This window comes from Primulina tabacum, chromosome 10 (assembly GCF_025594145.1).
Source record: "Primulina tabacum isolate GXHZ01 chromosome 10, ASM2559414v2, whole genome shotgun sequence".
NCBI classification, from domain to species: Eukaryota; Viridiplantae; Streptophyta; class Magnoliopsida; order Lamiales; family Gesneriaceae; genus Primulina; species Primulina tabacum.
Genome location: NC_134559.1, coordinates 35645571 through 35666947, shown reverse-complemented (window position 1 = coordinate 35666947; position 21377 = coordinate 35645571). Strand labels below are relative to the sequence as shown.

Genomic DNA, 21377 nt, shown 5'->3' with positions numbered 1-21377 from the left:
TGGTATGATCGCACCCGACATTGAGTGGGATGTTTATTCTTATATCCCTCGAGTACGTGTGGAGCGGGCGGCGATGGACAACACGCGGCACTGCTCTCGCCCAATCATAACCATGAAGTTAAGCGTTCTGGCGCGATGGCAGAGCTTAGGATGGGTGACCTCCCTGGGAAGACCTCGTGTCGCGATCGTTACGTGAATTATGGATAAAACAGTTGAATTAATTGTTTTAATGTGTTAACCTTCTCCGGAGTAATCTGCGGCATACCCTTCCGCACAGAACCGGCTCACGACAACAAAATCGATAAACGTTCCCAGAAAATAGAAAAAAAAATAAGAAGAAGGAAATAACGAATGTAAAGCTATTATTATGCCTGGGATACGATAAAATGGAACCGGAATCGAATTTCGAACTTCCTAAGCGGATTTCTCGAGGAAACGAAAGCTTAATAGAAGCGGTAAATCGCAAATTAGAGGGTCTTAGAGAAGAAATTCGGCTAAAATCTCGTCAGCTCATTGCGTAGTAATGAATCTCGTCCGTTGCCCGTTTACAATCAAATTAGCCCACAATTTTGTCCAAATTCGGCAGTGCCCGAGCTACTTTCATTTCACATGTCTTATCTGGTCCCGATCGAGATTCAGATGATTTGAGCCGAAAATCGTCTGTCAACAAGTAATCAAAAATAGAAAAACACGAAAAGGGGTGAAACACGAGGACAACCTAGGGGTAAATAACGATGTAAAGCTATTATTATGCCTGGGATACGATAAAATGGAACTGGAATCGAATTTCGAACTTCCTAAGCGGATTTCTCGAGGAAGCGAAAGCTTAACAGAAGCGGTAAATCGCAAATTAGAGGGTTTAGAGAAGGAATTCGTCTAAAATCTCGTCAGCTCATTGCGTAGTAATGAGTCTCGTCCGTTTACCCGTTTACAATCAAATTGGCCTACAATTTTGTCCAAATCCGGCAGTGCCCGAGCTACTTTCATTTCACATGTCTTATCTGGTCCCGATCGAGATTCAGATGATTTGAGCCGAAAATCGTTTGTCAACAAGTAATCAAAAATAGAAAAACACGATAAAGGGTGCAACACGAGGACTTTCCAGGGGGTCACATATCCTAGTACTGCTCTGGCCCAAGCACACTTAACTTCGGAGTTCTGTTGGGATCCGGTGCATTAGTGCTGGTATGATCGCACCCGACATTGAGTGGGATGTTTATTCTAATATCCCTCGAGTACGTGTGGAGCGGGCGACGATGGACAACACGTGGCACTGCTCTCGCCCAATCATAACCATGAAGTTAAGCGTTCTGGCGCGATGGCAGAGCTAGGATGGGTGACCTCCCTGGAGAGACCTCATGCCGCGACCGGTTACGTAAATTATGGTTAAAACAGTCGAAATAATTGTTTTTAATGAGTTAACCGTCTCCGGAGTAATCTGCGTCATACCCATCCACACAGAACCGGCTCACGACAACAAAAATCGATAAATGTTCCCAGAAAATAGAAAAAAAAAATAAGAAGAAGGAAATAACGAATGTAAAGCTATTATTATGCTTGGTATACGATAAAATGGAACCGGAATCGAATTTCGAACTTCCTAAGAGAATTTCTCGAGGAAACGAAAGCTTAAGAGAAGAGGTAAATCGCAAATTAGAGGGTCTTAGAGAAGGATTTAGGCTAAAATCTCGTCAGCTCATTGCGTAGTAATGTGTCTCGTCCGTTTGCCCGTTTACAATCAAATTAGCCTACAATTTTGTCCAAATCCGGCAGTGCCCGAGCTACTTTCATTTCACATGTCTTATCTGGTCTCGATCGAGATTCAGATGATTTGAGCCGAAAATCGTCTGTCAACAAGTAATCAAAAATAGAAAAACAAGAAAAAGGGTGCAACACGAGGACTTCCCAGGAGGTCACCGATCCTAGTACTGCTCTCGTCCAAGCACGCTTAACTTCGGAGTTCTGATGGGATCCATGGCATTAGTGCTGGTATGATCGCACCCGACATTGAGTGGGATGTTTATTCTTATATCCCTCGAGTACGTGTGGAGCAAGCGGCGATGGACAACACGCGGCACTGCTCTCGCCCAATCATAACCATGAAGTTAAGCGTTCTTGCGCGATGGCAGAGCTAGGATGGGTGAGCTCCCTGCGAAGACCTCGTGTCGCGACCGTTTACGTAAATTATGGATAAAACAGTCGAAATAACTGTTTTTAATGAGTTAACCGTCTCTGGAGTAATCTGCGTCATACCCTTCCGCACAGAACCGGCTCACGACAACAAAAATCGATAAATGTTCCCAGAAATTAGAAAAAAAAATAAGAAGAAGAAAATAACGAATGTAAAGCTATTATTATGCCTGAGATACGATAAAATGGAACCGGAATCGAATTTCGAACTTCCTAAGCGGATTTCTCGAGGAAACGAAAGCTTAACAGAAGCGGTAAATCGCAAAATAAAGGGTCTTAGAGAAGGAATTCGGCTAAAATCTCGTCAGCTCATTGCGTAGTAATGAGTCTCGTCCGTTTGCCCGTTTACAATCAAATTAGCCTACAATTTTGTCCAAATCCGGCAGTGCCCGAGCTACTTTCATTTCACATGTCTTATCTGGTCCCGATCGAGATTTAGATGATTTGAGCCGAAAATCGTCTGTCAACAAGTAATCAAAAATAGAAAAACACGAAAAGGGGTGCAACACGAGGACTTCCCTGGGGGTCACCCATCCTAGTACTGCTCACGCCCAAGCACGCTTAACTTCGGAATTCTGATGGGATCCGGTGCATTAGTGCTGGTATGATCGCACCCACATTGAGTGGGATGTTTATTCTTATATCCCTCGAGTACGTGTGGAGCGGGCGGCGATGGACGACACGCGGCACTGCTCTCGCCCAATCATAACCATGAAGTTAAGCGTTATGGCGCGATGGTAGAGCTAGGATGGGTGACCTCCCTGGGAAGACCTCGTGTCACGATCGTTTAAGTAAATTATGGATAAAACAGTCGAAATAATTGTTTTTAATGAGTTAACCGCCTCCGGAGTAATCTGCGTCATACCCTTCCGCACAGAACCGGCTCACGACAACAAAAGTCGATAAACATTCCCAGAAAATAGAAAAAAAAATAAGAAGAAGGAAATAACGAATGTAAAGCTATTATTATGTCTGGGATACGATAAAATGGAACCGGAATCGAATTTCGAACTTCCTAAACGGATTTCTCGAGGAAACGAAAGCTTAACAGAAGCGGTAAATAGCAAATTAGAGGGTCTTAGAGAAGGAATTCGGCTAAAATCTCGTCAGCTCATTGCGTAGTAATGACTCTCGTCCGTTGCCCGTTTACAATCAAATTAGGCCACAATTTTGTCCAAATCCGGCAGTGCCCGAGCTACTTTCATTTCACATGTCTTATCTGGTCCCGATCGAGATTCAGATGATTTGAGCTGAAAATCGTCTTTCAACAAGTAATCAAAATAGAAAAACACGAAAAGGGGTGAAACACGAGGACAACCTAGGGGTAAATAACGATGTAAAGCTATTATTATGCCTGAGATACGATAAAATGGAACTGGAATCGAATTTCGAACTTCCTAAGCGGATTTCTCGAGGAAGCGAAAGCTTAACAGAAGCGGTAAATCGCAAATTAGAGGGTCTTAGAGAAGGAATTCGTCTAAAATCTCGTCAGCTCATTGCGTAGTAATGAGTCTCGTCCGTTTGCCCGTTTACAATCAAATTAGCCTACAATTTTGTCCAAATCCGGCAGTGCCCGAGCTACTTTCATTTCACATGTCTTATCTGGTACCGATCGAGATTCAGATGATTTGAGCCGAAAATCGTCTGTCAACAAGTAATCAAAAATAGAAAAACACGAAAAAAGGTGCAACACGAGGACTTCCCAGGGGGTCACCCACCCTAGTACTGCTCTCGCCCAAGCACGCTAACTTCGGAGTTCTGATGGGATCCGGTGCATTAGTGCTGGTATGATCGCACCCGACATTGAGTGGGATGTTTATTCTTATATCCCTCGAGTACGTGTGGAGCGGGCGGCGATGGACAACACGCGGCACTGCTCTCGCCCAATCATAACCATGAAGTTAAGCGTTCTGGCGCGATGGCAGAGCTAGGATGGGTGACCTCCCTGGGAAGACCTCGTGTCGCGATCGTTTACGTGAATTATGGATAAAACAGTTGAATTAATTGTTTTTAATGTGTTAACCTTCTCCGGAGTAATCTGCGTCATACCCTTCCGCACAGAACCGGTTCACGACAACAAAAATCGATAAACGTTCCCAGAAAATAGAAAAAAAAATAAGAAGAAGGAAATAACGAATGTAAAGCTATTATTATGCCTGGGATACGATAAAATGGAACCGGAATCGAATTTCGAACTTCCTAAGCGGATTTCTCGAGGAAACGAAAGCTTAATAGAAACGGTAAATCGCAAATCAGAGGGTCTTAGAGAAGAAATTCGGCTAAAATCTCGTCAGCTCATGGCGTAGTAATGAATCTCGTCCGTTGCCCGTTTACAATCAAATTAGCCCACAATTTTGTCCAAATTCGGCAGTGCCCGAGCTACTTTCATTTCACATGTCTTATCTGGTCTCGATCGAGATTCAGATGATTTGAGCCGAAAATCGTCTGTCAACAAATAATCAAAAATAGAAAAACAAGAAAAGGGGTGCAACACGAGGACTTCCCAGAAGGTCACCGATCCTAGTACTGCTCTCGTCCAAGCACGCTTAACTTCGGAGTTCTGATGGGATCCATGGCATTAGTGCTGGTATGATCGCACCCGACATTGAGTGGGATGTTTATTCTTATATCCCTCGAGTACGTGTGGAGCAAGCGGCGATGGACAACACGCGACACTGCTCTCGCCCAATCATAACCATGAAGTTAAGCGTTCTGGCGCGATGGCAGAGCTAGGATGGGTGACCTCCCTGGAAAGACCTCGTGTCGCGACCGGTTACGTAAATTATGGTTAAACCAGTCGAAATAATTGTTTTTAATGAGTTAACCGTATCCGGAGTAATCTGCGTCATAACCTTCCGCACAGAACCGGCTCACGACAACAAAAATCGATAAATGTTCCCCGAAAATAGAAAAAAAATAAGAAGAAGGAAATAACGAATGTAAAGCTATTATTATGCCTGGGATACGATAAAATGGAACCGGAATCGAATTTCGAACTTCCTAAGCGGATTTCTCGAGGAAACAAAAGCTTAAGAGAAGAGGTAAATCGCAAATTAGAGGGTCTTAGAGAAGGATTTCGGCTAAAATCTCGTCAGCTCATTGCGTAGAAATGTGTCTCGTCCGTTTGCCCGTTTACAATCAAATTAGCCTACAATTTTGTCCAAATCCGGCAGTGCCCGAGCTACTTTCATTTCACATGTCTTATCTGGTCCCAATCGAGATTCAGATTATTTGAGCCGAAAATCGTCTGTCAACAAGTAATCAAAAATAGAAAAACACGAAAAGGGGTGCAACACGAGGACTTCCCAGGGGGTCACCCATCCTAGTACTGCTCTCGCCCAAGCACGCTTCACTTCGGAGTTCTAATGGGATCCGGTGGATTAGTGCTGGTATGATCGCACCTGACATTGAGTGGGATGTTTATTCTTATATCTCTCGAGTACGTGTGGAGCGGGCGGCGATGGACAACACGCGGCACTGCTCTCGCCCAATCATAACCATGAAGTTAAGCGTTCTGGCGCGATTGCAGAGCTAGGATGGGTGACCTCCCTGGGAAGACCTCGTGTCGCGACCGTTTACGTAAATTATGGATAAAACAGTCGAAATAATTGTTTTTAATGAGTTAACCGTCTCCGGAGTAATCTGCGTCATACCCTTCCGCACAGAACCGGTTCACGACAACAAAAATCGATAAATGTTCGAAGAAAATAGAAAAAAAAATAAGAACAAGGAAAATAACGAATGTAATGCTATTATTATGACTGGGATACGATAAAATGGAACCGGAATCGAATTTCGAACTTCCTAAGCGGATTTCCCGAGGAAACGAAAGCTTAACAGAAGCGTTAAATCGCAAATTAGAGGGTCTTAGAGAAGGAATTCGGCTAAAATCTCGTCAGCTCATTGCGTAGTAATGAGTCTCGTCCGTTTGCTCGTTTACAATCAAATTAGCCTACAATTTTGTCCAAATCTGGCAGTGGCCGAGCTACTTTCATTTCACATGTCTTATCTGGTCCCGATCGAGATTCAGATGATTTGAGCCGAAAATCGTCTGTCAACAAGTAATCAAAAATAGAAAAACCCGAAAAGGGGTACAACACGAGAACTTCCTAGGAGGTCACCCATCCTAGTACTGCTCTCGCCCAAGCACGCTTAACTTCAAAGTTCTGATGGGATCCGGTGCATTAGTGCTGGTATGATCGCACCCGACATTGAGTGGGATGTTTATTCTTATATCCCTCGAGTACGTGTGGAGCAGGTGGCGCTGGACAACACGCGGCACTGCTCTCGCCCAATCATAACCACGAAGTTAAGCGTTCTGGCGCGATGGCAGAGGTAGGATGGGTGACCTCCCTGGGAAGACCTCGTGTCGCGACCGGTTACGTAAATTATGGTTAAAACAGTCGAAATAATTGTTTTTAATGAGTTAACCGTCTCCGGAGTAATCTGCGTCATACCCATCCACACAGAACCGGCTCACGACAACAAAAATCGATAAATGTTCCCAGAAAATAGAAAAAAAAAAAAGAAGAAGGAAATAACGAATGTAAAGCTATTATTATGCTTGGTATACGATAAAATAGAACCGGAATCGAATTTCGAACTTCCTAAGAGGATTTTTCGAGGAAACGAAAGCTTAAGAGAAGAGGTAAATCGCAAATTAGAGGGTCTTAGAGAAGGATTTAGGCTAAAATCTCGTCAGCTCATTGCGTAGTAATGTGTCTCGTCCGTTTGCCCATTTACAATCAAATTAGCCTACAATTTTGTCCAAATCCGGCAGTGCCCGAGCTACTTTTATTTCACATGTCTTATCTGGTCTCGATCGAGATTCAGATGATTTGAGCCGAAAATCGTCTGTCAACAAATAATCAAAAATAGAAAAACAAGAAAAGGGGTGCAACACGAGGACTTCCCAGAAGGTCACAGATCCTAGTACTGCGCTTTCGCCCAAGCACGCTTAACTTCGGAGTTCTGATGGGATCCGGTGCATTAGTGCTGGTATGATCGCACTCGACATTGAGTGGGATGTTTATTCTTATATCCCTCGAGTACGTGTGGAGCGGGCGGCGATGGACAACACGTGGCACTGCTCTCGCCCAATCATAACCATGAAGTTAAGCGTTCTGGCGCGATGGCAGAGCTAGGATGGGTGACCTCCCTGGGAAGACCTCGTGTCGCGACCTTTTACGTAAATTATGGATAAAACAGTCGAAATAATTGTTTTTAATGAGTTATTCGTCTCCGGAGTAATCTGCGTCATACCCTTCCGCACAGAACCGGCTCACGACAACAAAAATCGATAAATGTTCCCAGAAAATAGAAAAAAAATAAAAGGAAGGAAATAACGAATGTAAAGCTATTATTATGCCTGGGATACGATAAAATGGAACCGGAATCGAATTTCGAACTTCCTAAGCGGATTTCTCGAGGAAACGAAAGCTTAACAGAAGAGGTAAATCGCAAATTAGAGGGTCTTAGAGAAGGAATTCGGCTAAAATCTCGTCAGCTCATTGCGTAGTAATGTGTCTCGTCCGTTTGCCCGTTTACAATCAAATTAGCCTACAATTTTGTCCAAATCCGGCAGTGCCCGAGCTACTTTCATTTCACATGTCTTATCTGGTCCCGATCGAGATTCAGATGATTTGAGCCGAAAATCGTCTGTCAACAAGTAATCAAAAATAGAAAAACACGAAAAGGGGTGCAACACGAGGACTTCCCAGGAGGTCACCCATCCTAGTACTGCTCTCGCCCAAGCACGCTTAACTTCGGAGTTCTGATGGGATCCGGTGCATTAGTGCTGGTATGATCGCACCCGACATTGAGTGGGATGTTTATTCTTATATCTCTCGAGTACGTGTGGAGCGGGCGGCGATGGACAACACGCGGCACTGCTCTCGCCCAATCATAACCATGAAGTTAAGCGTTCTGGCGCGATTGCAGAGCTAGGATGGGTGACCTCCCTGGGAAGACCTCGTGTCGCGACCGTTTACGTAAATTATGGATAAAACAGTCGAAATAATTGTTTTTAATGAGTTAACCGTCTCCGGAGTAATCTGCGTCATACCCTTCCGCACAGAACCGGTTCACGACAACAAAAATCGATAAATGTTCGAAGAAAATAGAAAAAAAAATAAGAACAAGGAAATAACGAATGTAATGCTATTATTATGACTGGGATACGATAAAATGGAACCGGAATCGAATTTCGAACTTCCTAAGCGGATTTCCGAGGAAACGAAAGCTTAACAGAAGCGTTAAATCGCAAATTAGAGGGTCTTAGAGAAGGAATTCGGCTAAAATCTCGTCAGCTCATTGCGTAGTAATGAGTCTCGTCCGTTTGCTCGTTTACAATCAAATTAGCCTACAATTTTGTCCAAATCTGGCAGTGGCCGAGCTACTTTCATTTCACATGTCTTATCTGGTCCCGATCGAGATTCAGATGATTTAAGCCGAAAATCGTCTGTCAACAAGTAATCAAAAATAGAAAAACACGAAAAGGGGTGCAACACGAGGACTTCCCAGGGGGTCACCCATCCTAGTACTGCTCTCGCCCAAGCACGCTTCACTTCGGAGTTCTAATGGGATCCGGTGGATTAGTGCTGGTATGATCGCACCTGACATTGAGTGGGATGTTTATTCTTATATCTCTCGAGTACGTGTGGAGCGGGCGGCGATGGACAACACGCGGCACTGCTCTCGCCCAATCATAACCATGAAGTTAAGCGTTCTGGCGCGATTGCAGAGCTAGGATGGGTGACCTCCCTGGGAAGACCTCGTGTCGCGACCGTTTACGTAAATTAATGGATAAAACAGTCGAAATAATTGTTTTTAATGAGTTAACCGTCTCCGGAGTAATCTGCGTCATACCCTTCCGCACAGAACCGGCTCACGACAACAAAAATCGATAAATGTTCCCAGAAAATAGAAAAAAAAATAAGAAGAAGGAAATAACGAATGTAATGCTATTATTATGCCTGGGATACGATAAAATGGAACCGGAATCGAATTTCGAACTTCCTAAGCGGATTTCTCGAGGAAACGAAAGCTTAACAGAAGCGTTAAATCGCAAATTAGAGGGTCTTAGAGAAGGAATTCGGCTAAAATCTCGTCAGCTCATTGCGTAGTAATGAGTCTCGTCCGTTTGCCCGTTACAATCAAATTAGCCTACAATTTTGTCCAAATCCGGCAGTGCCCGAGCTACTTTCATTTCACATGTCTTATCTGGTCCCGATCGAGATTCAGATGATTTGAGCCGAAAATCGTCTGTCAACAAGTAATCAAAAATAGAAAAACACGAAAAGGGGTGCAACACGAGGACTTCCCAGGGAGGTCACCCATCCTAGTACTGCTCTCGCCCAAGCACGCTTAACTTCGGAGTTCTGATGGGATCCTGGCATTAGTGCTGGTATGATCGCACCCGACATTGAGTGGGATGTTTATTCTTATATCCCTCGAGTACGTGTGGAGCGAGGCGGCGATGGACAACACGCGGCACTGCTCTCGCCCAATCATAACCATGAAGTTAAGCGTTCTGGCGCGATGGCAGAGGTAGGATGGGTGACCTCCCTGGGAAGACCTCGTGTCGCGACCGTTTACGTAAATTATGGATAAAACAGTCGAAATAATTGTTTTTAATGAGTTAACCGTCTCCGGAGTAATCTGCGTCATACCCTTCCGCACAGAACCGGCTCACGACAACAAAAATCGATAAATGTTCCCAGAAAATAGAAAAAAAAATAAGAAGAAGGAAATAACGAATGTAAAGCTATTATTATGCCTGGGATACGATAAAATGGAACCGGAATCGAATTTCGAACTTCCTAAGCGGATTTCTCGAGGAAACGAAAGCTTAACAGAAGCGGTAAATCGCAAATTAGAGGGTCTTAGAGAAGGAATTCGGCTAAAATCTCGTCAGCTCATTGCGTAGTAATGAGTCTCGTCCGTTTGCCCGTTTACAATCAAATTAGCCTACAATTTTGTCCAAATCCGGCAGTGCCCGAGCTACTTTCATTTCACATGTCTTATCTGGTCCCGATCGAGATTCAGATGATTTGAGCCGAAAATCGTCTGTCAACAAGTAATCAAAAATAGAAAAACACGAAAAGGGGTGCAACACGAGGACTTCCCAGGGGGTCACCCATCCTAGTACTGCTCTCGCCCAAGCACGCTTAACTTCGGAGTTCTGATGGGATCCGGTGCATTAGTGCTGGTATGATCGCACCCGACATTGAGTGGGATGTTTATTCTTATATCCCTCGAGTACGTGTGGAGCGGGCGGCGATGGACAACACGCGGCACTGCTCTCGCCCAATCATAACCATGAAGTTAAGCGTTCTGGCGCGATGGCAGAGCTAGGATGGGTGACCTCCCTGGGAAGACCTCGTGTCGCGACCGTTTACGTAAATTAATGGATAAAACAGTCGAAATAATTGTTTTTAATGAGTTAACCGTCTCCGGAGTAATCTGCGTCATACCCTTCCGCACAGAACCGGCTCACGACAACAAAAATCGATAAATGTTCCCAGAAAATAGAAAAAAAAAATAAGAAGAAGGAAATAATGAATGTTATGCTATTATTATGCCTGGGATACGATAAAATGGAACCGGAATCGAATTTCGAACTTCCTAAGCGGATTTCTCGTGGAAACGAAAGCTTAAGAGAAGCGGTAAATCGCAAATTAGAGGGTCTTAGAGAAGGAATTCGGCTAAAATCTCGTCAGCTCATTGCGTAGTAATGTGTCTCGTCCGTTTGCCCATTTACAATCAAATTAGCCTACAATTTTGTCCAAATCCGGCAGTGCCCGAGCTACTTTCATTTCACATGTCTTATCTGGTCTCGATCGAGATTCAGATGATTTGAGCCGAAAATCGTCTGTCAACAAGTAATCAAAAATAGAAAAACACGAAAAGGGGTGCAACACGAGGACTTCCTAGGGGGTCACCCATTCTAGTACTGCTCTCGCCCAAGCAAGCTTAACTTCGGAGTTCTGATGGGATCCATGGCATTAGTGCTGGTATGATCGCACCCGACATTGAGTGGGATGTTTATTCTTATATCCCTCGAGTACGTGTGGAGCGGGCGGCGATGGACAACACGCGGCACTGCTCTCGCCCAATCATAACCATGAAGTTAAGCGTTCTGGCGCGATGGCAGAGCTAGGATGGGTGACCTCACTGGGAAGACCTCGTGTCGCGACCATTTACGTAAATTATGGATAAAACAGTCGAAATAATTGTTTTTAATGAGTTAACCGTCTCCGGAGTAATCTGCGTCATACCCTTCCGCACAAAACCGGCTCACGACAACAAAAATCGATAAATGTTCCTAGAAAATTGAAAAAAAAATAAGAAGAAGGAAATAACGAATATAAATCTATTATTATGCCTGGGATACGATAAAATGGAACCGGAATCGAATTTCGAACTTCCTAAGCGGATTTCTCGAGGAAAAGAAAGCTTAACAGAAGCGTTTAATCGCAAATTAGAGGGTCTTAGAGAAGGAATTCGGCTAAAATCTCGTCAGCTCATTGCGTAGTAATGAGTCTCGTCCGTTTGCCCGTTTACAATCAAATTAGCCTACAATTTTGTCCAAATCTGGCAGTGCCCGAGCTACTCTCATTTCACATGTCTTATCTGGTCCCGATCGAGATTCAGATGATTTGAGCCGAAAATCGTCTGTCAACAAGTAATCAAAAATAGAAAAACACGAAAAGGGGTGCAACACGAGGACTTCCTAGGGGGTCACCCATTCTAGTACTGCTCTCGTCCAAGCACGCTTAACTTCGGAGTTCTGATGGGATCCATGGCATTAGTGCTGGTATGATCGCACCCGACATTGAGTGGGATGTTTATTCTTATATCCCTCGAGTACGTGTGGAGAGGGCGGCGATGGACAACACGCGGCACTGCTCTCGCCCAATCATAACCAAGAAGTTAAGCGTTCTGGCGCGATGGCAGAGGTAGGATGGGTGACCTCCCTGGGAAGACCTCGTGTCGCGACCGTTTACGTAAATTATGGATAAAACAGTCGAAATAATTGTTTTAATGAGTTAACCGTCTCCGGAGTAATCTGCGTCATACCCTTCCGCACAGAACCGGATCACGACAACAAAAATCGATTAATGTTCCCAGAAAATAGAAAAAAAAATAAGAAGAAGGAAATAACGAATGTAAAGCTATTATTATGCCTGGGATACGATAAAATGGAACCGGAATCGAATTTCGAACTTCCTAAGCGGATTTCTCGAGGAAACAAAAGCTTAACAGAAGCGGTAAATCGCAAATTAGAGGGTCTTAGAGAAGGAATTCGGCTAAAATCTCGTCAGCTCATTGCGTAGTAATGAGTCTCGTCCGTTTGCCCATTTACAATCAAATTAGCCTACAATTTTGTCCAAATCCGGCAGTGCCCGAGCTACTTTCATTTCACATGTCTTATCTGGTCCCGATCGAGATTCAGATGATTTGAGCCGAAAATCGTATGTCAACAAGTAATCAAAAATAGAAAAACACGAAAAAGGGTGCAACACGAGGACTTCCCAGGGGGTCACCCACCCTAGTACTGCTCTCGCCCAAGCACGCTAAACTTCGGAGTTCTGATGGGATCCGGTGCATTAGTGCTGGTATGATCGCACCCGACATTGAGTGGGATGTTTATTCTTATATCCCTCGAGTACGTGTGGAGCGGGCGGCGATGGACAACACGCGGCACTGCTCTCGCCCAATCATAACCATGAAGTTAAGCGTTCTGGCGCGATGGCAGAGCTAGGATGGGTGACCTCCCTGGGAAGACCTCGTGTCGCGATCGTTTACGTGAATTATGGATAAAACAGTTGAATAATTGTTTTTAATGTGTTAACCTTCTCCGGAGTAATCTGCGTCATACCCTTCCGCACAGAACCGGCTCACGACAACAAAAATCGATAAACGTTCCCAGAAAATAGAAAAAAAAATAAGAAGAAGGAAATAACGAATGTAAAGCTATTATTATGCCTGGGATACGATAAAATGGAACCGGAATCGAATTTCGAACTTCCTAAGCGGATTTCTCGAGGAAACGAAAGCTTAATAGAAGCGGTAAATCGCAAATTAGAGGGTCTTAGAGAAGAAATTCGGCTAAAATCTCGTCAGCTCATTGCGTAGTAATGAATCTCGTCCGTTGCCCGTTTACAATCAAATTAGCCCACAATTTTGTCCAAATTCGGCAGTGCCCGAGCTACTTTCATTTCACATGTCTTATCTGGTCCCGATCGAGATTCAGATGATTTGAGCCGAAAATCGTCTGTCAACAAGTAATCAAAAATAGAAAAACACGAAAAGGGGTGAAACACGAGGACAACCTAGGGGTAAATAACGATGTAAAGCTATTATTATGCCTGGGATACGATAAAATGGAACTGGAATCGAATTTCGAACTTCCTAAGCGGATTTCTCGAGGAAGCGAAAGCTTAACAGAAGCGGTAAATCGCAAATTAGAGGGTTTAGAGAAGGAATTCGTCTAAAATCTCGTCAGCTCATTGCGTAGTAATGAGTCTCGTCCGTTTACCCGTTTACAATCAAATTAGCCTACAATTTTGTCCAAATCCTGCAGTGCCCGAGCTACTTTCATTTCACATGTCTTATCTGGTCCCGATCGAGATTCAGATGATTTGAGCCGAAAATCGTTTGTCAACAAGTAATCAAAAATAGAAAAACACGATAAAGGGTGCAACACGAGGACTTTCCAGGGGGTCACCCATCCTAGTACTGCTCTGGCCCAAGCACACTTAACTTCGGAGTTCTGTTGGGATCCGGTGCATTAGTGCTGGTATGATCGCACCCGACATTGAGTGGGATGTTTATTCTAATATCCCTCGAGTACGTGTGGAGCGGGCGACGATGGACAACACGTGGCACTGCTCTCGCCCAATCATAACCATGAAGTTAAGCGTTCTGGCGCGATGGCAGAGCTAGGATGGGTGACCTCCCTGGAGAGACCTCATGCCGCGACCGGTTACGTAAATTATGGTTAAAACAGTCGAAATAATTGTTTTTAATGAGTTAACCGTCTCCGGAGTAATCTGCGTCATACCCATCCACACAGAACCGGCTCACGACAACAAAAATCGATAAATGTTCCCAGAAAATAGAAAAAAAAAATAAGAAGAAGGAAATAACGAATGTAAAGCTATTATTATGCTTGGTCATGTTTAAACCACGGGTTTGAAATCAAATTGAAATTTCTAGGATTTAGTTTTCTCAATTTTTTCTATTATTAGGTTCAAAAGTAATCTACGTACACAAATAATGATTTCGTTTCATTATTAGGACATGACTTTGTTAAAATTCAAATAAAAATTGAGGTAAATGACAAGAGGTTAAGGAAGTAATGCATCGGGGGGATCATTCAATAATATGGCAGCTTGAGTGTTTCCTTTTGATTTGGCATAACACTGGTTCCAACTACGGGCTCTTAGATTCACAAGGCAACAAGAAGTTGCTTCAATATTTGGTGATTATTTAATAACACCGTCTCTAATTCACTAAGATGTTTTTATCGCTTTGGTGGTGTGGTTATTTTAGCTATCCATATGAAAAATGATAAAAATGATCAGCCGCGATTTGTTTTACAAGATTTTCTTTTATTTCGTATTGACAAATACAATATTTGTTTAAAAATCAACAATCACTAGTATTACAACTCACAAAAATTAACTATCTCAAACTCCTCCCCTTTGCATTTGGAGAGTAAGTATCTTTTTCTCCTTCCCCTCAACTTGCCGTGTTCCTCTTTTAAATTGAATATTTATTTGTTATTTTGTGGTAGAGCAAGGGCGGCTTCATAATCATATTATATGAGCTTTTTAGGCGATGAAAGTAAGAATGATACCAGACATTTACTTGACCACATAAAATATGTTTGCACAAAAAAAAAAATGACCATAAAAAAATCTCTATTGCAACCAACAAAATCTAATGACGACGCAACGATGTTTGGGACATACTATTTCAAATATGGTTGATCATGTGTGCTTTAGAAGGTATTTTTATGCCTTAAAACTGTTAGGTAAAGTTGTTTCCTAGAACAAAATTAAGAACGACATCAGTGAAAATATTTGAGCATGAAAGAGATAAAATAATGAAATTATTAGATTCAAATGCATTGAATACTGATACGTGGACGTCAAACAACCAAAAAAATAGGATTCATGGCAATCACTTCACACTTCATCGATGCTTCATGGAAACTACAAAGTCGGCTTGTAAGGTAAATTTTGTCTTCTTTCTTTAACTTTGTACTTGTATTTACCATTAATAATATTACTATCATTTTTAAAATTTCTTTTTTATTTCTTTTTTCACTAGGTTTATATATGTGCCATGTCCACATACTATTGAAGTCCTTGCAAATCTCCTTGTTGATTGCCTCTTGGATTGGAATGTGGTTCGTAAGTTATCTACTTTAACTGTTGATAATTGCTCAACTAATTATGTTATGATTGAGCTTATTCTAGATAAGCTTCTCCAAGTTCACTTATTTTAGAAGGTAAATTATTTCACATGCGATGTTGTGCCCATATTTTGAATTTGGATGTGAGGGATGGACTATAATTAATCAGTGGTAGTATTGAAACACTTCGATATAATTTCGGATTTTGGACAACAATGTCGAAAAGTGATGAAAATTTTTATTGAAGCAGGTCGACAATTGAAGGTTCCAAGCACTAAAAAATTGGAAATTGATTGCAAAACACGTTGGAACTTTACATATTTAATTTTTAACATTGAATTTGAATATAAAGATGTGTTTGCTCGTTTGAAACACCGTGAGAGTTTATATAAAAGAGTTTGCACGGAAGAAGATTGGTCAAAACTGAGAGAGATTTATTCTAAATTGGCGATTTTTTATGATTCCATGGAGTTGATTTCGGGACAAAGTATCCCACTATAAATCTTTTTTTCTCGACTATTTGTGATATTAAATTGATAATTGGCTTCTTTTGGATGATAATGTTGTTAATACAATGGAAACAAATATGAAATTAAAGTTTTAAAATTATTGGGGAGTGATGAATTGTTTATTGAAAATTAGGAGCATTTTAGATCAGAGGTACAAGATGAAGATAATTCAATTAATTATCCTTTGTTAATTGGAAATTGGGAGCATTTTAGATCCGATGTACAAGATGAAGACAATTTGATTTATTATTCTCTTGTTTATGGTGATATGTCTTCATTTGAGATTTAAAAATAAAGAAAAAGTTGCATGACGTTGTTGAAGAGTACAAGATGAAATCCAAACAATCTCAGGAAGTGAAAAATTCACGATCTTCATATTTAAGGCTTCCACTTCCTAAGCGTGGTATTTATGCTGATAAATTAAGATGTTCATGGATTCTAATACTTATACTAAACTTGAGAAATCGGAGTTGGATTATTATTTAGAAGAATCTCTCTTGCCAAGAAATACAAGTGACTTTGATATATTATGTTGGTGGAAGACGGTTGAGATCAAACATCCCATTTTGCATGATATTGCAAAGGATGTGTTCGTCATTCCTGTGACGAATGTTTCTTCTAAGTCAACATTCAGTACCAGTGGGAGATTTTAAATGATCACCGTAATCGACTTCATCCTAAAACTGTGGAGGCTTTTCATTTGTGCTCGAGATTAGTCATGAAGTGAAATTCAAGTTATTAAATATTTTCAAAACAAAATTGTTTATGATATTTTATTTATTTTTAAATTTATAATATCTTTTATTTTTTGTCTTAATAGATTCTATATCTTCAAATGATCAAAATTTTGACAACGATTCTGATATAAAGATAAGTAATAAGTTTCTGAGAAGGCTGGGGAAGGGTGGGCAAGGGTGCAGCATACCCAGAAGAGGGCTCAAACCTCTTTCTCTTCAGCTTGGCCATTTCGGCTTTCATCTCGGCCTTCATTATGGTGTCGTTTGCAGACAGAACAAGGAAGGGTAAGTGTTCATAAAAACAGGAAAAAATAAAAAAAATACAGGGGTTGGAGTGCCCTACATATGTCTCCATTCAGCTCCATTTTTTTCTTGCAGAACCCAAATTTGAAAAACAGGTTGTCATCTACCAAGTTATTAATGTTAAAACACTTAACACTCATGATGGCCAAAAAGTTATTAAAGTTATGGGTCTCAGCTCCGCTAATTGGTCGGGAAGGGTGAAGTTCATGACCTAATCCATGCCACAGTTCCACGGCCTAGGGGACTTAACGAAGAAGTATATGTTATGCCATCACTTATGGGATTCCGGCTTTCTTTTGAAAAATTTGTGCTCATGGTGGATGGACAGATAGAAACGGCCGGGAGCAGTTTTCTTTATTTGAATAAACCTTTGTAGGTTGGTTCCTGATCCTAATATGAGCCAGGAAGAACTTAAATAAAACACCTAATGCTAGGAGTGAGCTAATGGAGTTAGAGCCTAACTGGCTCGGGCACATTTATAAGTAATTACAGGTGGTTTGGATGAGCTTCAGCGCATGAAACCTAAGGTCCATCTCTACCTAGTCAACATAGAAGGTATGATATTTCTCGAGCGGAAGATGGGATCGTTCTGTCCGACCAGGGATGCATATTTTGTGTTTATGGGACATGCCTCACCACTCTCTAATAGAGGGCCCTAAGTCAAGATCTAAGTGGGAAGCCAGGAACTCATACCAGGGGTGCACTTCTTCCCTCAATCGAACTTCATCTGCTTTAAGTTGCTCACTCTTTTGGACTTCTCAGCCCGGGTCTCAGAAGGAGAGGGTTCGGGACTCTCCTCCTAACTTTCCTCTTTATGGGCTTCTTGGGGCTCAGAGTGGACCTGCTCAGTTCTAGAGGGTCGGGGCTCATCTGCTCGAGACAAGGTCTCATCTAAGTAATCCAATAATTCTTGCACAGCAGACTCGTCGAGGGAAGACATCCTAAAAATTAGCCTTAGTAAAAGTGAATGAACTTATTGGGGGGGGGGGGGGGGGGGGGGTCAGAAATTAAGTGATCGGGAGTGAGTCACGCTGGTCGGGAGAGCTCTCGAAATTTCGACAGAGTAACAGTTCGAGAAAAGTAGGGTGGAAAAGAAGAGGGGAGGTCCCATATTTATACTTGGGGAAGTTTCACGCCAGACGTCCTATTAACAGGAAATAAAGTGTCCGGATTTTTTTGGGGAGACGTATGGTAACCTCGGGAACCGAGTTTCCAGAAGATCTAGGACGTCCATTAATTTCAACTCGGATCAATATATGCACCATCCAAGATGCCATGTAGGGCTGAACCAATACACAAGAGACACGAAGAATCAGTTATATAGGGCTTAAGATCCGACCAGATTCTTTATTATAAACTTCATTCTTCTTTTAGGCTAAAAAAGGGGAAATACTATTGATTCCCCCAAAAATTGACATATCTGGGCAGATCTAAGTCTATTTCAAAAATAGCACTAGACCTTTAAGGCTCTTGTTGATCAAGGGCTCGGTAGTTAGAAGTCCGAATCCATATGCCTGAGCCCATGAATCTCCAATAGGACCATTCTCCTCAACCCTGCTTACTAGAAGTCCGAGTCCACCAAGGGGCCGAGAAATTCGACCCATAATGCAGTGAGGGAATGAGAATATATTCTCGTTAATAGATAAGAGGTCCCGATAAATACATGATTCGATCAAATCTCATTGAGATAAGGCAAGACTCCTAGCCGTCATCAAGAATCCCATCCGCCATGGTTAAGGAGTCCTCCTGTCTAGGGTTTCTTGTCTCAGGTAAGATTCTACCTAGCAAGAATCTTACTCCAACTAGGTAACTAGCATCTCCTGCATCTATAAATACCAGGTATTGATCACGTACGGTTTTAACTCTCTCACGTTCTCTTGGTCAATTAACATTACTAGTATCTCTCTCTGAAGTTTTCTCTCTAGACTGACTTAAGCATCAAATGGGTCATGCCAGAAAACTCTCCGGAGTCCCTAACCTTATTTCTGTACGTACAGAACTCAAACCCCGACCCGATCACTCAACTGCGAAAATTTAAAGATCTGCTCTCCAAACCGAACATGAGGTAAAATTTTGGTGTCGTCAATAATGTTTTCAATTATGATTAATTTATGCAACAAAATATTAATACATCCATTTCCGTTTGTTTATCACTAATCATATCCATTTTTTAATTAATAAATTGAGACGCATTTATATTTAATTAATTTGTGGTCTTCAGCCGGATCAGAGAGCTCACTTTAGAACCAAACAAACAAAAGAAAATAGTCAAATACGTAGTGTACATCTCAAATATTTTATGATTCTAACAACGTTCCTCGATCTAGAATATCAAGACTCTTGTTTTTAGATAAGTAAAGTTATTTTAAATTCTAAAAAAATTGTTAAAATTATACCATACTAAAATAATTTACGATCAAAATCGCTCATTCTCCGACGGGAACCGAATTAGAAAGGGCAGTTTGCGGATATAAAAAATTACATACAAACATTTGGGTGAAATTTCTTCCATGCTCAAGTTATCTCATTCGATATAATATGATTTTCCTATAATTATTTTAGATTTTAATTTTTCAAGTTTTTTTCGGATATTTTCAAGCTTATCGAAATTCGATTAGTCATATTACATATTGATGATTAGTCATTTATTCTTAAAAAAAATTATATTTAGGGTTTCGAATATTAATGGTTAGTAAATAAACTTTCTCAAATGCATTGTATACATATTAAAAATAATTTCTCTTCCGTATACATGAGATTGATGCTTATCCTCAATATTCCGTTGCACCAAAAATGACTATGATGATGTACGATTTTGGTCTAGGAGCAAGAATGGTAAATATTCGGTTAAAGATGGCATGGAGACCAGAAGCTGGGACACACCACCATTCAATTCTCGGCAGCCTCTTGGCTCTTGGTGGAGGAGGATTTTGAAATTCCAATTACCACCGAAAGTTCGTATATATATGTGGAAAGCATCCAGAGACTTTATTCCCACTAAGGTTAATTTGCTTTCTCATCATATTCCAACTCATGGGGCATGCTCGCTATGCAATTTCTATTATGCATCTACTAGTCATTATCTCATTTTCTGTTTGGCTATTAAGGATGTTTGGAAAAAATACTCCATTTTGGTACTGTCTGAAAACACATCGTGATGCTTCCTTTCTTGGTTGTGCTTTATATGTGTCAAAGAGCTTTAAACAGGAGGAATTTGAATTGTTTGTGATCTTTTGTTGGGCAATTTGGCTTGAAACATGTATTAAAAAAAACGAAACTGGGGGTAAGAGCGAGAAATTTTGAGTGCACTGGGGTTATGCACTTCTAGATTCGGTTCGTTACTCTAGATTAAAGTATATTATATCAGCTTGTTCTTCACAAATCTCAGCATATCACTTATGGAAACCGCCTACCCCAAAATTATTTCGATTAGATGTTGATGTGGGGTTTGATATATGACCTAATAAATTCAATGTTGGAGCAATAATTAGATATTCACAGGGAGTAACTAGAGGTTTCCATGATCTTATAATCTGTAATCCGGGTAGTGTCCTTGCAGCTGAAATATTGGCTATACATTGTGGTATGGATTTGTTTCTACAGGTGGGAGTATCTTCTGTTTGTATCTATTCAAACTCCAAATAGGCCGTTCGTGTACTCAACCCAGATATGGAAGCATGTTCTTTGGGTGTATTGGCTCTTGAAGCTAATTCTGTTCCTAGTGAATCATTTAGTGTCGATCAAGCATATGAATCGCTCGGCAAATACTGTGGCACATTTTCTTGCTCATAGAACATTCAATAGCTCTTCCAGATTACATTGACTAGATGGAAATACTCCATCTTGGCTTTTTTGTATTGTAACTCAGGATTTACCGATTTGATGATATGAATGTTTGATTTTTAAAAAAAAAAATTTTGATGGAAATAAAAAAAATCCCTTTCATTTCAATGTGTGATCGGTCGAGTCATGTTCTCATTCACCCAGAAACTTTCCAGAAGTTGCTCTTTGTCCGAACAACCTCCTGATATCGATGATCACTTCTTGCTCTCGTTGGTTTCGCGCGTCACGAATAGTTTGTCTTCAAAACATTAATTAATACTAGATAAGCAGTCACAATATAATATATAATAAAAAATTAAGTTTTATGATATATATTTATTATCAAATTGACCGATAATTATAGCTTCATTAATGATAATGCAATTAATG

General features: G+C 41.3%; 16 non-coding genes across 16 annotated transcripts; all 16 read right to left on the bottom strand.

Moving 5' to 3' along the window:
• Positions 1-1080: 1080 nt before the first annotated feature.
• LOC142509497 (5S ribosomal RNA) lies at positions 1081-1199 on the bottom strand. The gene has a single exon (XR_012807668.1). It is a non-coding gene; the product is annotated as a 5S ribosomal RNA (ribosomal RNA).
• Positions 1200-1884: 685 nt separating this feature from the next.
• On the bottom strand, positions 1885-2003 carry LOC142506703 (5S ribosomal RNA). The gene has a single exon (XR_012804985.1). It is a non-coding gene; the product is annotated as a 5S ribosomal RNA (ribosomal RNA).
• Positions 2004-2687: 684 nt separating this feature from the next.
• LOC142513005 (5S ribosomal RNA) lies at positions 2688-2806 on the bottom strand. The gene has a single exon (XR_012808974.1). It is a non-coding gene; the product is annotated as a 5S ribosomal RNA (ribosomal RNA).
• Positions 2807-3871: 1065 nt separating this feature from the next.
• On the bottom strand, positions 3872-3989 carry LOC142515350 (5S ribosomal RNA). Its single transcript, XR_012811201.1, has one exon. It is a non-coding gene; the product is annotated as a 5S ribosomal RNA (ribosomal RNA).
• A 683-nt stretch (positions 3990-4672) lies between these two features.
• On the bottom strand, positions 4673-4791 carry LOC142507005 (5S ribosomal RNA). The gene has a single exon (XR_012805274.1). It is a non-coding gene; the product is annotated as a 5S ribosomal RNA (ribosomal RNA).
• Positions 4792-5474: 683 nt separating this feature from the next.
• Positions 5475-5593, bottom strand: LOC142513538 (5S ribosomal RNA). The gene has a single exon (XR_012809480.1). It is a non-coding gene; the product is annotated as a 5S ribosomal RNA (ribosomal RNA).
• Positions 5594-6278: 685 nt separating this feature from the next.
• On the bottom strand, positions 6279-6397 carry LOC142514332 (5S ribosomal RNA). The gene has a single exon (XR_012810230.1). It is a non-coding gene; the product is annotated as a 5S ribosomal RNA (ribosomal RNA).
• A 684-nt stretch (positions 6398-7081) lies between these two features.
• LOC142510221 (5S ribosomal RNA) lies at positions 7082-7202 on the bottom strand. Its single transcript, XR_012808346.1, has one exon. It is a non-coding gene; the product is annotated as a 5S ribosomal RNA (ribosomal RNA).
• A 683-nt stretch (positions 7203-7885) lies between these two features.
• LOC142515823 (5S ribosomal RNA) lies at positions 7886-8004 on the bottom strand. Its single transcript, XR_012811647.1, has one exon. It is a non-coding gene; the product is annotated as a 5S ribosomal RNA (ribosomal RNA).
• A 683-nt stretch (positions 8005-8687) lies between these two features.
• Positions 8688-8806, bottom strand: LOC142513537 (5S ribosomal RNA). The gene has a single exon (XR_012809479.1). It is a non-coding gene; the product is annotated as a 5S ribosomal RNA (ribosomal RNA).
• Positions 8807-9490: 684 nt separating this feature from the next.
• On the bottom strand, positions 9491-9609 carry LOC142506822 (5S ribosomal RNA). The gene has a single exon (XR_012805098.1). It is a non-coding gene; the product is annotated as a 5S ribosomal RNA (ribosomal RNA).
• A 685-nt stretch (positions 9610-10294) lies between these two features.
• Positions 10295-10413, bottom strand: LOC142513881 (5S ribosomal RNA). The gene has a single exon (XR_012809804.1). It is a non-coding gene; the product is annotated as a 5S ribosomal RNA (ribosomal RNA).
• A 686-nt stretch (positions 10414-11099) lies between these two features.
• Positions 11100-11218, bottom strand: LOC142506608 (5S ribosomal RNA). The gene has a single exon (XR_012804895.1). It is a non-coding gene; the product is annotated as a 5S ribosomal RNA (ribosomal RNA).
• A 684-nt stretch (positions 11219-11902) lies between these two features.
• Positions 11903-12021, bottom strand: LOC142516779 (5S ribosomal RNA). The gene has a single exon (XR_012812555.1). It is a non-coding gene; the product is annotated as a 5S ribosomal RNA (ribosomal RNA).
• Positions 12022-12704: 683 nt separating this feature from the next.
• LOC142512949 (5S ribosomal RNA) lies at positions 12705-12823 on the bottom strand. The gene has a single exon (XR_012808922.1). It is a non-coding gene; the product is annotated as a 5S ribosomal RNA (ribosomal RNA).
• Positions 12824-13888: 1065 nt separating this feature from the next.
• LOC142516255 (5S ribosomal RNA) lies at positions 13889-14007 on the bottom strand. Its single transcript, XR_012812058.1, has one exon. It is a non-coding gene; the product is annotated as a 5S ribosomal RNA (ribosomal RNA).
• Positions 14008-21377: the final 7370 nt, after the last annotated feature.